Genomic DNA, 13,748 nt, shown 5'->3' with positions numbered 1-13,748 from the left:
GGTGGCTCAGTGGGTTAAAGCCTCTGCCTTCCGCTCAGGTCATGATCACAGGGTTCTGGGATTGAGCCCCACATCGGGCTCTCTGCTCAGCTGTGAGCCTGCTTCCCCCCCGCCCCAACTCTGCCTGCCTCTCTGCCTACTTGTGATCTCTCTCTGTCAAATAAATAAATAAAATATTAAAAAAAAAAAAAAGTAGAGGCAGATGGAGAAAGTAAAGACCAAGGAAGAGAGAAGAAGGAAGAGATAGTCAGACTATACAGGAAAGCATTCCTTCTGGGATAGTGGGGGCGGGAGGTGCATTTCACCCGTCAGATAAGAGGAGCCACGCTCTGCTGCCACCTCAAAGCCTTGAAAATTATCCTCACATGAGCCTGGATATTTTCTCAACTCCCTGGATGTTTGACATCGAAACCACTCACTTAGGAAAATGGAAATTAAAGTTGTTCCCTAAATCATTCAAAGAATCGCTCCAATGTCACCACAAAAATTCAACACATATATCATCTAGACAATTTCAAATCAAAGCATTTGTATCTAAAATAATTACCTAGCTTTCCATTCTTCTCTGCTAGTTGATGCACACTAGAAAAAGTACAAATGGTTTTTTAGAGTGTGAAATGCACATACTCGATTCGTTTTGAAGTTTTAACTGGGCAGATGCGCCCATCCATGGTGGTGACAAGCCATCTCTAACTACTTCTCTACCTCCTCAGAGAAAAAGCAGTGCATGATCACCACCCAAATGCTGACAATAGAATCTGTCTGTTTCACTCAGCTTCAAAACAAACCACCAAAAGCACTCAATGACCACTGGCCACTTTGTGCATGTTTCCTCCATCTTTTAACAATTCAAAACCTTACGGAAAGCACATAATTTTCATCAAAATGGTTGTAGTTCTGGCTGTCTCTGGATGAATGAGGGGCCCTCAGGCAATAACTTTTTCATAAGGTCTCCAATTACTAACATTTTAATCCAGGTGAAAAATCAAGTTACACGAGTCTTTCGGTAACTCTAAAGAATGAAAGGAGGTCAGCCCGAAGGTGGTATGTGGAGGTGATGAGGGGCAGATAAGGAAATATTAAAAGGCCATATTTTCCAAAGAATGTTCTCAGGGAAACACACCCCCCTCCCTTTTCTGTCTCCACTCCATTCCCTGTAATGTAAGAGAAGAATCTCTCTCTTTCTTTCTTCCTCCCTCCTTCCCTCCCTCCCTCTTTCTTTCTTTCTCTTTCTCCACATATGGAGAACTGTCTCCACCATTCCATGGGTTGGTGTCTTAGTCTCACAGGGCATTGGGCTGAAATAACCATCTTTGATTAGCATATGGAGAACAAAAGCCACCCTTGGTCTTGGAGCTGAAATGCGCATTGGTCTTTGTTTTACACAGCTGAGACACCATGTGTGTGGGTGTCTAAGATTTTGAACATAAGAGAAAACCTTTCCAGTGAAAAATCTGTTTGCAATAGTGATGTGCAAAATAACTTGTCTGCTTGATCCAGAAAGCAGTTGTTCTGGAAGGTAAGACTATAAACTCATTCTGGAAGATAAGACTGTAGAACTGCAAATAGCTTACTGATCAAGCCTGGCAACTTGTTCAACAAGATTCCTTTCAAAACCCTAGCCTTGCTTTGCACTTCTCAGAGCCATTCTGGCACAGCCTGACCCTTCTACCCCGACGACCTCTACTCTGACCTTGCAACACTCCCTTCAATATCACCAGCTCAGGGTCTAATCCCTTTCCCAATTTCCCCACTTTGAGGCACCCCTGGGACCATGTCAAGGTGGTGTTCACTCTTATAATAGATCTAATAAACTACTCTTAGTCTGATCAGCTGCTTTTTCTGGTAGTTTTTAAAGATGTAATGGCCAACACATTTTTTAGTTTCTGCATCAGGTTTCATGATGGGCCATTCTGGAACTAAGTCCTGGCTTTTAAACTTCAATTTATATCCTCTTCAAAATCCTTAAACTAAGCCTTACCTTACCCTAGGTGAATGGCTCAAGGGACTTGGGATGGGGAGGCAGCTTGGCTTTCACTTTTGGTGGGACTGGGGCAAGAGGGGAGGGGACATGCTGTCTGAGATGACCCTACCCTGTTTGAAGTTGTAACAGCTCTGGGAGAGGAAGAATCTTCATGGATGAATGGTCATTAATCAGCAGCATAGAGAGGTTCATTGTCATTCTGCTGCTCTGGCTGGTTCCATGTGTTTCTATGCCCAGTAATATGGTGGCCCCAGTGTAGATAGTTAGTGCACATGGGTTTCTTTGAGCGGAGTCATTGTCACACTGTCCCCTCTATCACTGATGGTCCACTGAAAGAGAATCGTTTTTATCAGTCTCCTAGCTCTAAAACATTTTGGTGTATTTTCTCCCTGTCCTTCTCTCTCTTATCAACTTTGTGTTCCTTTGTAAGGAGACACGGGAACCACTGAGAAAATGACAATAAAATGGAAGTGTTCTGAAAATTAAACACACTTTTAAAATATGTGGCCCATAGACAGTAACTGGTAATCTTTCTTTCCTATTTTACACAATGGATTGTGTTGGTAATAATAATAATTTATAATTAAGAATTTATATTTATATAATTTATTATTTATAATTAAGAATGAAATGCGATTTCATTAATTTACCAATTTGAAGACTATAAGAAAAGGTTCACAAGCATTTATACTTCAAAACCAAAAACTAACCGACTTCTGTGTCATCGAAATGCACACTAATGCAAATTTACCAACAAGTGTTTTAAAATTCTAGTTCAGATCAATAAAGAAGAAAATTTTGATGCCAGAGTGATACTTTGTTTTGCCTTTTTTTTGTTGCCCTTTAATAAATGTTCTTCAATTCGGTTTCTTAAAAATAGATATTTCATTGTTGATGTGGTTAGTCTCTATTCAAGGTGTGAAATTAGTATGTGCCAACATGAAAGGAGGATAGTTCTCTTAATAACATTTTCCATGACATGTCTTAAACATTATGGCTATTTGGGGGAGATCCAAAAGAGCAGAGTGAGAAATATTCATAGCATATGAGTGTAATAAAAAATGTAATCATGAACAAACAATACATTAAATTGGTAGGACATAGTTTACATTAGATCACAGGAATGAATATCAAAAATATAGTCAATATTTTTGAAAAAACAACCAGCAGTGAAAAATTTATTTATAATACAAACCAGACACTCCAAAACAATTTGTGGTTTACTTAATTCTTACCGTTCATCCCATATTCTTTTGAATAAGCTGAGGGAAGGCACCCGAGTAACTACCTCAGCTGTTTTTAATTTTGATATTAAATTTTCAGTGAGATGAAAACTCTAGTCTATATAACAAAAAGAGATGGCATGTCATTTTTAGAAATTAGGATTTTTTCCCCCTCAATGTAGATTCCTATTAAAAAGAAATGTATTACAATAAATTACTATATTTCCAAATTGTCTCATTATTTCTAGGCAAACAATAATTGCATATAAATTCTGAATAAAGGAATATCACATTGCATCTTATGTGTTCTGCAATATACACTCATAGAAAATCATTACAGTAACAAAACCAGCTGCAAGTAATAGAAAGCAAATGATTTACAATGTTACTATGAGAAACTACTTTATTTCATATTATCATAAAAAGAGCAGAACTGAATATTTGCATGACAAACAGAAGAATCCAGGAAATTCCAAAAGCAACTTGTTTTTTTTTTAAATAGGTATTAATGCTGGAAGGTGATTTGAAAGCCTTCTACTCTAGAGAATATTAGCAATTATAATTTGCAGTCATTATTAGGCCAACAATTGAAAGAAAAAAAATCTACAAACATTAATAGAAATAGAAAGAAATACTTGGAGTAATATATGCTTCTATCATACAACATCTATGTTCCAAGAGCTTACACTTAGTGATTTTGAACACTTTATTTCATTTAACCTAAGAAGTAGAATGTATCGGTTCCTAAATGAAGCTTGACTCTGAAATTTGAACCACACTGAAAGTCTTCAGTGTCTATGTTTTAGTATGTTTTGGATGTCAACAATTTTATCTGTCTCCCAACAGCCCAGTTCTGGTGACTTGGCCCCGCCCACGTCCCTAATGAAGAGGAAACCCCGTGCAGCCCGCAGGTCCCCAGCTCTCTGCTTCCACCCTCCCCACGCACAGGTGATGGAGCCTGGGCTGCTGTGATGTGGCCTGCCTCAAGAAAAGTTGCAAGCTGGAAACCCGGCCGCTGAGAATCCCAGACATCCCCCGTTCCAGCTCTGATCTCCGGGACACCAAGCCCAGAACTGGTTCCTAGGCTTCAACATCCATATCTCTGTTCCCTATCTCTAATTTTCCTCCACATTTATCAATGTAGTAAAGCCATCCTAAGCAAATTAACTGGTAGGAATCCCAGATTTGCACAGCCCAATTATATACATAGTATAAACGATATACATAGTATAAACGATATACATAGTATAAAACGAAGCATACTAATTATATATATCCCATAGATAGCTTATAAATAATATAATTGGTGTATATTATGTGATTGCATATTTTATATTTTAATATAGTACAGTGTAATGTTTATAATATATAATATTTGTATATAGTTATAATAATATATAATATTAAATACATTAGTAATCACATATCTATTACTATATATTACATACATAAAACTGTAGGCTTATATAATAAGTATATATATATATATATATATATATATATGTCCAAGACTCAAATATATATGCCTGAAGTCCGAGTCCCAAGTTCTTTGTCAGAGCTATCAAATTAGAGTTATCTTTAGTGATCACGGTTTTTAGAGATTCAGTTGATTCAAGTTATTTAGCAAACTTTGTGGTCAGAGCAGTGAATTAATATAAAATATATTTTAAGCATAATTTAAAAAATACACCAAATTAGTACAGGAAACTGGTTTATGGTTTCATTACTCACCGTCATGTCACAGTGATGTTATGCTACAAAACACCAGATGCTACAACAGGGGAGGCAACCCTCTGAACCTTGGTGTTCTTCTAGGACATTTTACTTTAGAAACTTGAACAGTAATGGTACCCAATGGATGAAAGATATAGGCGATTAACTATACCAGGTGCTGCTAATCAACCAAGGAAGACGACTGAAAATTGACCCAGGCAGTATGTAGGTGTAGAATGGCCAAGACAAAAATCTGATTAGAGCATATTCAAGAGAAAATGGGAGAAAAAGAGAGCAAGTATAGACAAGTCTTTCAGGAAATTCTTCTCTGAAAAGAAACGGAAAAGTGTGGTGGTAGGTGAAGGGGATGTAGGGTCAAATGAATCATTGTTTTAATGGGAGAAGTATTCGTTACTATATATGTAGATGAGATTTGGTCCAGCAGGGAAGAAACCAATTGAGGAAGCAGAGAGAGAAGAGATAACGGCAGATACAAAATCTTAAGAACACAAGAAGGGATGAGTTCAATTCCTGGTGCTCAGGAACCGTCCTCGGATGAAAGCACAGATGGACGATCACTATTACAGGACAGGAGAGGGAAAAGTGTATGGAGCATCTTCATGGACGATATTTCCATTAATGCACCCCAAATTTACATTAGCTTTGCAAGAAGCTCTGCCACGCTATCAATTTCAGTGGCTGTTAGGATCAACAGTGGCTTTCCATCTTTTTCCTGTTTGCAGCCGAGAGATTGTCCAGTCCATCCGCAGGTGATTTTTTTAAGACCAAGTTCTTTAGAGATAGCACTTCAGGATAATACATTTGTAATACATTTTATATATATTAATACATCTTAATATTTAGTTCTAATGTACAACCATAGCTGATAGAAAAGGAGATCCAACACTGTCTCATAACATCATGGAGTGGCCCCTCATATCCATGGGCAATTCCCTCGCTTTTCTTCCAATGTATTATACCTTCTAGGAAGTGTAGGATTTCAGGCCACATACTCAGGTGATAGGCAAGATCGGTGACTCCATGTCCCTGTCACTCAACTTAATCTCTATCTGGATTCTCCCATTTCTGCTTCTGTCAAAATTCATCCAGAAAACATCCTGACTGGATATGCTCAGTCATTTCAGGTTTTCCACTCAGCAAGGGAAGAATTTCTGCCTCTCTAGTTTCCTCCCTGGGACAGAACTGAAATTCTTTTTTTTTTTTTTTTTTAAGATTTTATTTATTTATTTGACAGAGAGACACAGAGAGAGGGAACACAAGCAGGGGGAGTGGGAGAGGGAGAAGCAGGCTTCCTGATGAGCGGGGAGTCCGATGTGGGGCTCCATCCTAGGACCCTGGGATCGTGACCTGAGCTGAAGGCAGCCACTTAACGACTGAGCCACTGAGGCACCCCAGAACTGAAATTCTTAGGGCTGAACAGAAGTGGAGGTCCCAGGGGAAAAGCCAGGGTGTGTCCATAGCTGTAGGCACCTACTCCCACTAGCCTATCCTTGTGTACAGACATACGTGTAGGTCCCATCCTGGTTGGTCCCTGGTCCTTGATCCTGGAGTACACTCCAGATCTTCCAGATCCAGACTTGGAGCATCATTGAGGTCTACCAGTTGTTTCTTAGTAATTTTCACACTTTTCTGGGGAAGATAAAATTCTCAGAGTTTTTCTGGTTCTTCATTTTAAACAGAGGCCTCATGGGGTTGCCTCCAATCTTCTCTGCCTAGAGTCTCACTGCCCTGCTAATCTACTACCACTGTCACTGCTCCAAGTCAGCATGGTGCAAGGCCCTGGGGACAGTGGGGAGGGTGTGCTCTTGGACCTTGCTCATCTTCAAAGACCCTCCTAGAAAACAAGATACAACTAACGGCTTCTGGTGTGCTCAAATTGGTCTGGAGGCTCTACCAACAATTGTCCAGTTTCCATGCCAACAAGGGGAAAAGGGAAAAGTCTTGGAGATGTTCTAAAAAATATGCGACAAACTTGATCTTCTCTCCCAGTCTCCTTCCCCCTCCCCACTATCAGTGACGCTTTTCGTCAATTGCCTTCCTTCCAAAATTCTTCATTTACTGCATGAACTTTGGTTTTTATACCTCTTCCCCTCCTGGCTACTTTGAAATAGCAAAGTTGAGAATGGATTCTGGAGCAGCAGTGAGTTTGGCTCTGCCTAGTATTGCCTGAAACTGGAAGGAAAGTCATAAGGGGACTGGGTACTACTGGGAATGAAAAACACATCAGTTATTATCAACATATTATCAGCCTTATAGCCACATGAGCTTGTGAAAGTGTGTTTTTCCAAGAAGGCACTAGGCTTTTCATTTCACCATAGATTTGAATTTAATCTGTCAATACAATGTAATCTATCTTTTCTGCAATGGTCAGCCAGTTTTGATCTATCACATATATTTATTCACTCAGCTATCAAGTTCTTATTTATTCATTGCCTTATAAAGTTGATTAGATTTAACATAGTTTGAATGACGGCAAACTACAATTTTCTTGCTTTTAAATCTGTTCAGGTCTTAATCATTTTAAGCAACTGTTGATGCTAGCAGAATGTGTGACTGTTAAGAGACATTTAATAGACATTTAGATATTTATTAGATATATATTAGATATTAGATATATATATTATATTATATATTTTATATATAATATATACATAATATATATTATATTAGATATATTAGATATATATTAGATATATTAGATATATATTAGATATATATTAAATATCTATATAGACAATAGATATTTAATAGACATCCACCTAAAATTATGACAAAAATCTTATAAAATTCTCAATTAAAAAATCTTAACTGCATAAAATTCTTATGATAAAATCTTGTATTTATAAACTTCTTATATTTATAAAAAGTTTAATGAAATGCTTTTACATATAGTATTGTGTTTTACTCAGCAGCAAATGTCCAATAAATGTAATTGGTAGGTTGAGGTGGTGTGTGGGTTTTTTACTCCTGAATGAGAACCCAGTATTTGTCCACAAGAGACTACATACTAGCATTTTGTATTTTGATTATTAAAGTGCAAGATTTTGGTAATGTAAACAGTGATTTTTTTTTCTCAATGTGTTCACTAATACATTTCAATGCCTCTGCATTTGGATGTCCAGCTGCTGCTTGACAGAAGACGATCTGAGTTGCAAGATAGATCAATTGTCTTTTGCTTGTCTGTGATTTCACTAAAGCAGCGCTAGGCTCTGGGATTGTGTCAAGGATATTATGATAATGCTTAAAGCCAACTGAAGTACGAGAGTTGTTCAAAGGATATGAAGGATTTGGTCCCCAAGTTTCCTGCCTCGTCCTGATGAGAGCAATGCCTCAAGAGGAGAGTTCACCATACAGACTCCCTTCATTCTTCGTGATGGGTTAGGAAAACACAGTGGAAATGTTTGTGTGGACTGTAGTGTTACCTCTTGGAAATGAAACAAGTCAAGATGTTAAAGAATTCATCGTAAGGTGAGCAATCAGTGAATGTTAGCTATTGTTTTTATTAAAAGAGAGAACGTGCTTAAAATAAGAGGAGTACATGAGAGTCAGAAAACACTGATTAGTTGCCGAACGTTTGTTACTAAGTGCAGCAAACGATGGCATACCTTTTTTAAAAAAAATTCATTGTTTTCATAATTCAATGTGAAAATCTGGTATATTAAAATATTATCTGATCTATGATCTATTCAGTTTCTAATTCAGGTACTTGTAGAGATGGAAGCTGTGCGATTTAGGGAGTCCTTGTTTGTCTGTAACTCAGAAATCTGATTAATTCCTATGAAGATGTTCAAATGATAGTTTAGCAAATCATTATTAAATTTCAAATGAAGGTTTGAATAATATTAAGGCGTTATTTTATTTCTATTTTTGTTTGGAAAAAATATCTAACAACATTGGGTTTGGCTTAAGACAAAAGTAATTCAGGGTCTCCCCTCACTGCTATTGCCTGCTGGGCACCTGCTGCAACCCCAGATCCTTAATTACATGGTGAAGAACAGCCCAGAACAACTGTGCTGTCCAGTCTCTGTCGTCAGAAATGAAGAAAGCAGTTGCACAGAGAAGTGGAGTTGTACCATCAACCAACCCAACAGCAACAAACATCTTTTGAGCCCTTCCTATGTACCAGGCCCTCCCTGAGCTGTACCCAACCCTTCATTTAATCCTCCCAACAATCCATTTTGTAGGCAAACGAACCTAAATTTAAAGAGTTGACATGATTTGCCCAAAGTTACACAGGTAGTTAGTGCCCAAGGGATGACATCTATCCTGGGCTAGGCACTCACGGAAAGTTGAGTGATGTCTGTACCCAGGGAACTTTGGAGAAAACCCTTGTCTTAGAAAATGTTGCCAGCCCTTGATTCTTGAAGTGCCTAATGCACAAGACTTCATGAAGCCGATTTGTCTGTTCTTTTCTAATGTCCAAGGGCATATAGAAAAGGAAAACAAAACCCCTCAAAATTACAAAGATGATTTGGCAAAACTTTAACTTAGAAATTCACATGATGCACTTCATACTTGGATGGCAGTGGTCTTTTTTTTTTTTTTAAACTTCAATTCTTTTAAGACCTCAGGTTATAAGAGCACAGTTATAGGCACAAATTACACAATGTAAATACTTTGTCCTCCTGCATAAGCTTGGTAAGCAACCAACCATAAAACACAGTGGCTCATGGATGTCAGACTATTGGGAAGATGTTCTGGGTAATCTGACGTCCAAGTCTGGTGATAAAAGAAATTTACAGTCACTATTTTATTAAGGAAGAATTTAAGTTGCTCAAGGTCATATAAACCATTAGCTGTTTGAGTCAAGCAACTTCTCTCAGAGTTCAATGTTGCTTCCATTAGACTACTTAACTTCCTGGAGGCAGGTGTTTCTTTAGGTCTGCGTTGCCAAGCTAAGTCCTATACTTAATTTTGTATCATAAATGATGATTCCGATAATTAGAAAGTGATTATAATACAGTCTTATAACAGGTCTTCTCTATATCCTAACCTGTAAGTGCTCTGAAGGTGACCTAATTTGGGCTGGGTAAAAGATAAGCACCCAGTTCCAAGCCAAAACTATCTTCATTATCAGATATTCAGATGAACTAAAACATTGTTCTGGCTGGTTGAAAACTGCTTGGTAGAAATGATATAAAATCTTCTGAACAAGAAGAGTTGGATCTATCCCTCAAAATGCAATCCCCCACGCCACCCAGCCAGGCTTTGTGTAATACACACACGTACACCATATATAGATAGATAGATAGATAGATAGATAGATAGATACATATCTTAAATACTTCTAAAGCCCTTTGCTTTGTTTAGCATAGATTAAACAAGTAGAAAAGGAGAGACTACTAGATTATTAGATCTGATGTAGGGGGAAAATAAACATAACCACCAAATGTTTTGCCAACTGCCCACTAGTTAAATGTGCTCCAAATGAACATATATATTAGTTCCAGAAATATTACAATTCTAATCCCTTATTATTTGTTTAAAAATCCTTCATCTTGGATTTTAACTGAAAATGAAAAAATGCTAGCATGTTTACAAAGTATAAAGGTGATAAGTTGATGTAACTGTGGTAAACATTACTTATATATTATATTACTTATATATATATATATATTCTGAATAATGGCACATTATTCAGAATTCCCCCATCTCTGTTAACCTCTACATATGTCTGCCTATACAGGTTGCAATGTTCTAGGAGATTTCAGAAAGGCTCATGATGATGAGACAACTGAAACGTGAAATATCTACATTGCACAAAATTTTCTTCCATAACGATAATCTTTGCTCTTCAGTACTTTCGTATATATGTAAATTTATTTGATTTTATATATAAATATAACTATATAAATTAATACCTATGAGATATACTTTAAAATATATTGTAAATTATACATATTATATGTTAATAGTGCATATAGTATAAAGAGATAGCAAATAGTATATATGTTGTTATAAGTTAATGGATATTATATGGCATATATAAAATGCTTAATTTATAATACATATTACATTGTATGTCATATTTATTACATAATACATATTATATGTCATACACATTATATATAAATAGTACATATTTATATATATGCAATAATATACATTATATAATAGACAAATATATATAATACATATAAAGGACTTTGAGAATTCTGAAGATAGAAGGGAACCCAGTGGCACAGAAAGATGATGACTTGTCAGGATTACAACTCCTCAGTTGCAGACCCAGGAATAGAGCGTAGATCTGATGCTCAGATCCGTGGGTTTTCCACTACCTATCATTCACAGATTCCTAATAATTTCACTGCCAGTTGTAAAAAAAAAAAAAGGCAGGATTATGAAAAAAAATTCCCTGCACATGTGCATAGGAGACACGTACAGGTATCTCTGAAGCATTCTTTATGATAGTGAAAAATTGCAAACAATTTAAACATCCTTTGGAAAGTAAAAGAGCAAATAGGGCTTATTCGTCTGGTCCAATACCATGGAACAGTTAAAGTAAATCGATTCATGCTCTGTGCATTAACATAAATTTTGTTGAGGGCACAAAAATTGCACAACATAATAGTATGAGAGCATGAGGAGGAAATTATAAGGTAGCCACACAAAATATTCTGATGTGCAAATACCTATTCTCTTCCATAAAATTCTACCCTCCTCAGTTAGCATGTCTTCATAGCTTGAAAAAGTTACAATTAATATGAATAGCAATTATGTTTATTACAAGTGAAAAGTTTAAGTCTTTCCAAAACCACTTATACTTATGTGCAATTTCTTCCAAATCTTGAGCTGTTAGTGTCAATTTCCTCATGCAAAGTCCATTAATAAAAGTTGTATTTACTTCCTTTCTGTGATGATCATTTTCACTTGGGAGAGAGAACTCTCAAGACTTTTGGAAGATTTTTTCTCTTGAATTAGAAGATCCTTTATTAATAAGTTACATAGAAAGGGAAACTGCTTTAGTATATTGACCAAATTCAATTAAATTAAAATGCCATTTTCTTCTTCATGTTGTAGATGTACTACTTAGAATTTTTAAATATTATAGAATGCTTTAGTGGTTCCTATTGTAGTCTCTTATTTTACAGTGAAGAAACAAGGTCCAAGGGAGGAAAATTACTTCCCTAAAGAGATGTAGCTAGTAATAGGCAGACTTGGGATTAAAACCCAGGTTGCTGACTGGAGTTCTTTATATTATACATCACACTGCTTCTCACGCACCACAAACTGTGTCCATACATTGCACGATCCCAGAAGACAAATCAATCAATTCATTGAAGAAAGCAAAATGATCATCAAAACCCCCCAATTACTAGCTTATTGTGATTGTAGTTCCAAATCAACATGCCAAATACTCCCTTTTTTTTTTGACTGGTTATGTGAAGATTAATCTATCCATGTATGTATCTTTATCATAACTCTGGAGTTTTGCCATAGGTATGTAAGTTTTGTATATATTTGGGTTGAAATGTGTGTGTGTGTGTGTGTGTGTGTGTGTATTTGAAGTCTAAAGATCATGATGATGTTTCGGGAAAGCTTCTTGTTGCTCTTATGTCTCTGAACCTCCAACTGGAAAATAATTAGTATCTGTTATGTAACGTACATGGGAGTGACCTAGTGGGTTATTTAAACACTAAGAACAGGGGCGCCTGGGTGGCTCAGTGGGTTAAGCCGCTGCCTTCGGCTCAGGTCATGATCTCAGGGTCCTGGGATCAAGTCCCGCATCGGGCTCTCTGCTCAGCAGGGAGCCTGCTTCCCTCTCTCTCTCTCTCTGCCTGCCTCTCTGTCTACTTGTGATCTCTGTCAAATAAATAAATAAAATCTTTAAAAAAAAAATAAACACTAAGAACACTGTAATTGTCCTATACTCGATTCACAAGGTGCAATTTTAGAGATGCTGACGTCCAAAGGGAGAAATCTTTCACAAGGCTTGGAACAAGTCTCTTTATGGGATTTGACGTAAAGGTGCATCACTTAGTAAATATTTTCAACTGGTGAAATCTTCCACAATTGGAGAATAAATGTTGACTATTTTTACTTTCTGGTCAAATTGTTCTTACTCATTGCAACAGGCATTATAAGAGTCTAAAATTCGAAATTGCAGCATTTTACTCCTTTAAGATGTGTTATCTTCCCAAGCCCTGGTATTTGGTTTCCCAATACCAAACATCTCTGTGTATGTCATTAAGCATAGGATATGGGCAGGTTAAAATAAGTGACTCTCTTCAACTCCGGTATGTTGCCTTTATGTATGCAATCCTTCTCCCTCTTTTAAACTACTGTCCCTGTATATCTTAAAATTAGTAAGTAGGATTTTTAAAACTGTAAGACAATAAACATTTTGTAGAGCCACTTTCATCCCAGATCTGATCTAACTACCATTATTTCTCTCTGAACCAACCACGTTTCATCCAACTGACATGTTTTTACTCTTAATAAACAATCAAAAAAAGAAAAAAAACACGTTCTTATAGGAAATGACTTCACTTTTATAATGTAATTCTGGCTTCTATTTAGCTCATTTTTGTTGCTGTTGTTTATTTTCTTCCCTGGGGCAAAAATATGCTATTTTCTTATTCTGGCTTACAAACATTAGGTCATAACTTCTGATCTTGCCAGAGAGTAATTCTAAAGAATTTTGGCTCCAGCTAGGTTTCGGGGAAAACTCAAAAGAAATGTAGGTGCTACAGGAGATGTTATTAATTCTAGTTGTTTAGCTCTTGCCTTTAGAGTACTCCCTGAATTGTGTTGGAGGAGTATGTTATTGTGTTGCTGTGAACTGTTGCTGCCAACTTCCACCCTAG

Source organism: Enhydra lutris, unplaced genomic scaffold (assembly GCF_002288905.1).
Source record: "Enhydra lutris kenyoni isolate GAN:26980312 unplaced genomic scaffold, ASM228890v2 scaffoldscaffold12, whole genome shotgun sequence".
NCBI lineage: Eukaryota > Metazoa > Chordata > Mammalia > Carnivora > Mustelidae > Enhydra > Enhydra lutris.
The sequence above is the reverse complement of the archived record's forward strand: the minus strand, read 5'-3'. Positions refer to the sequence as shown.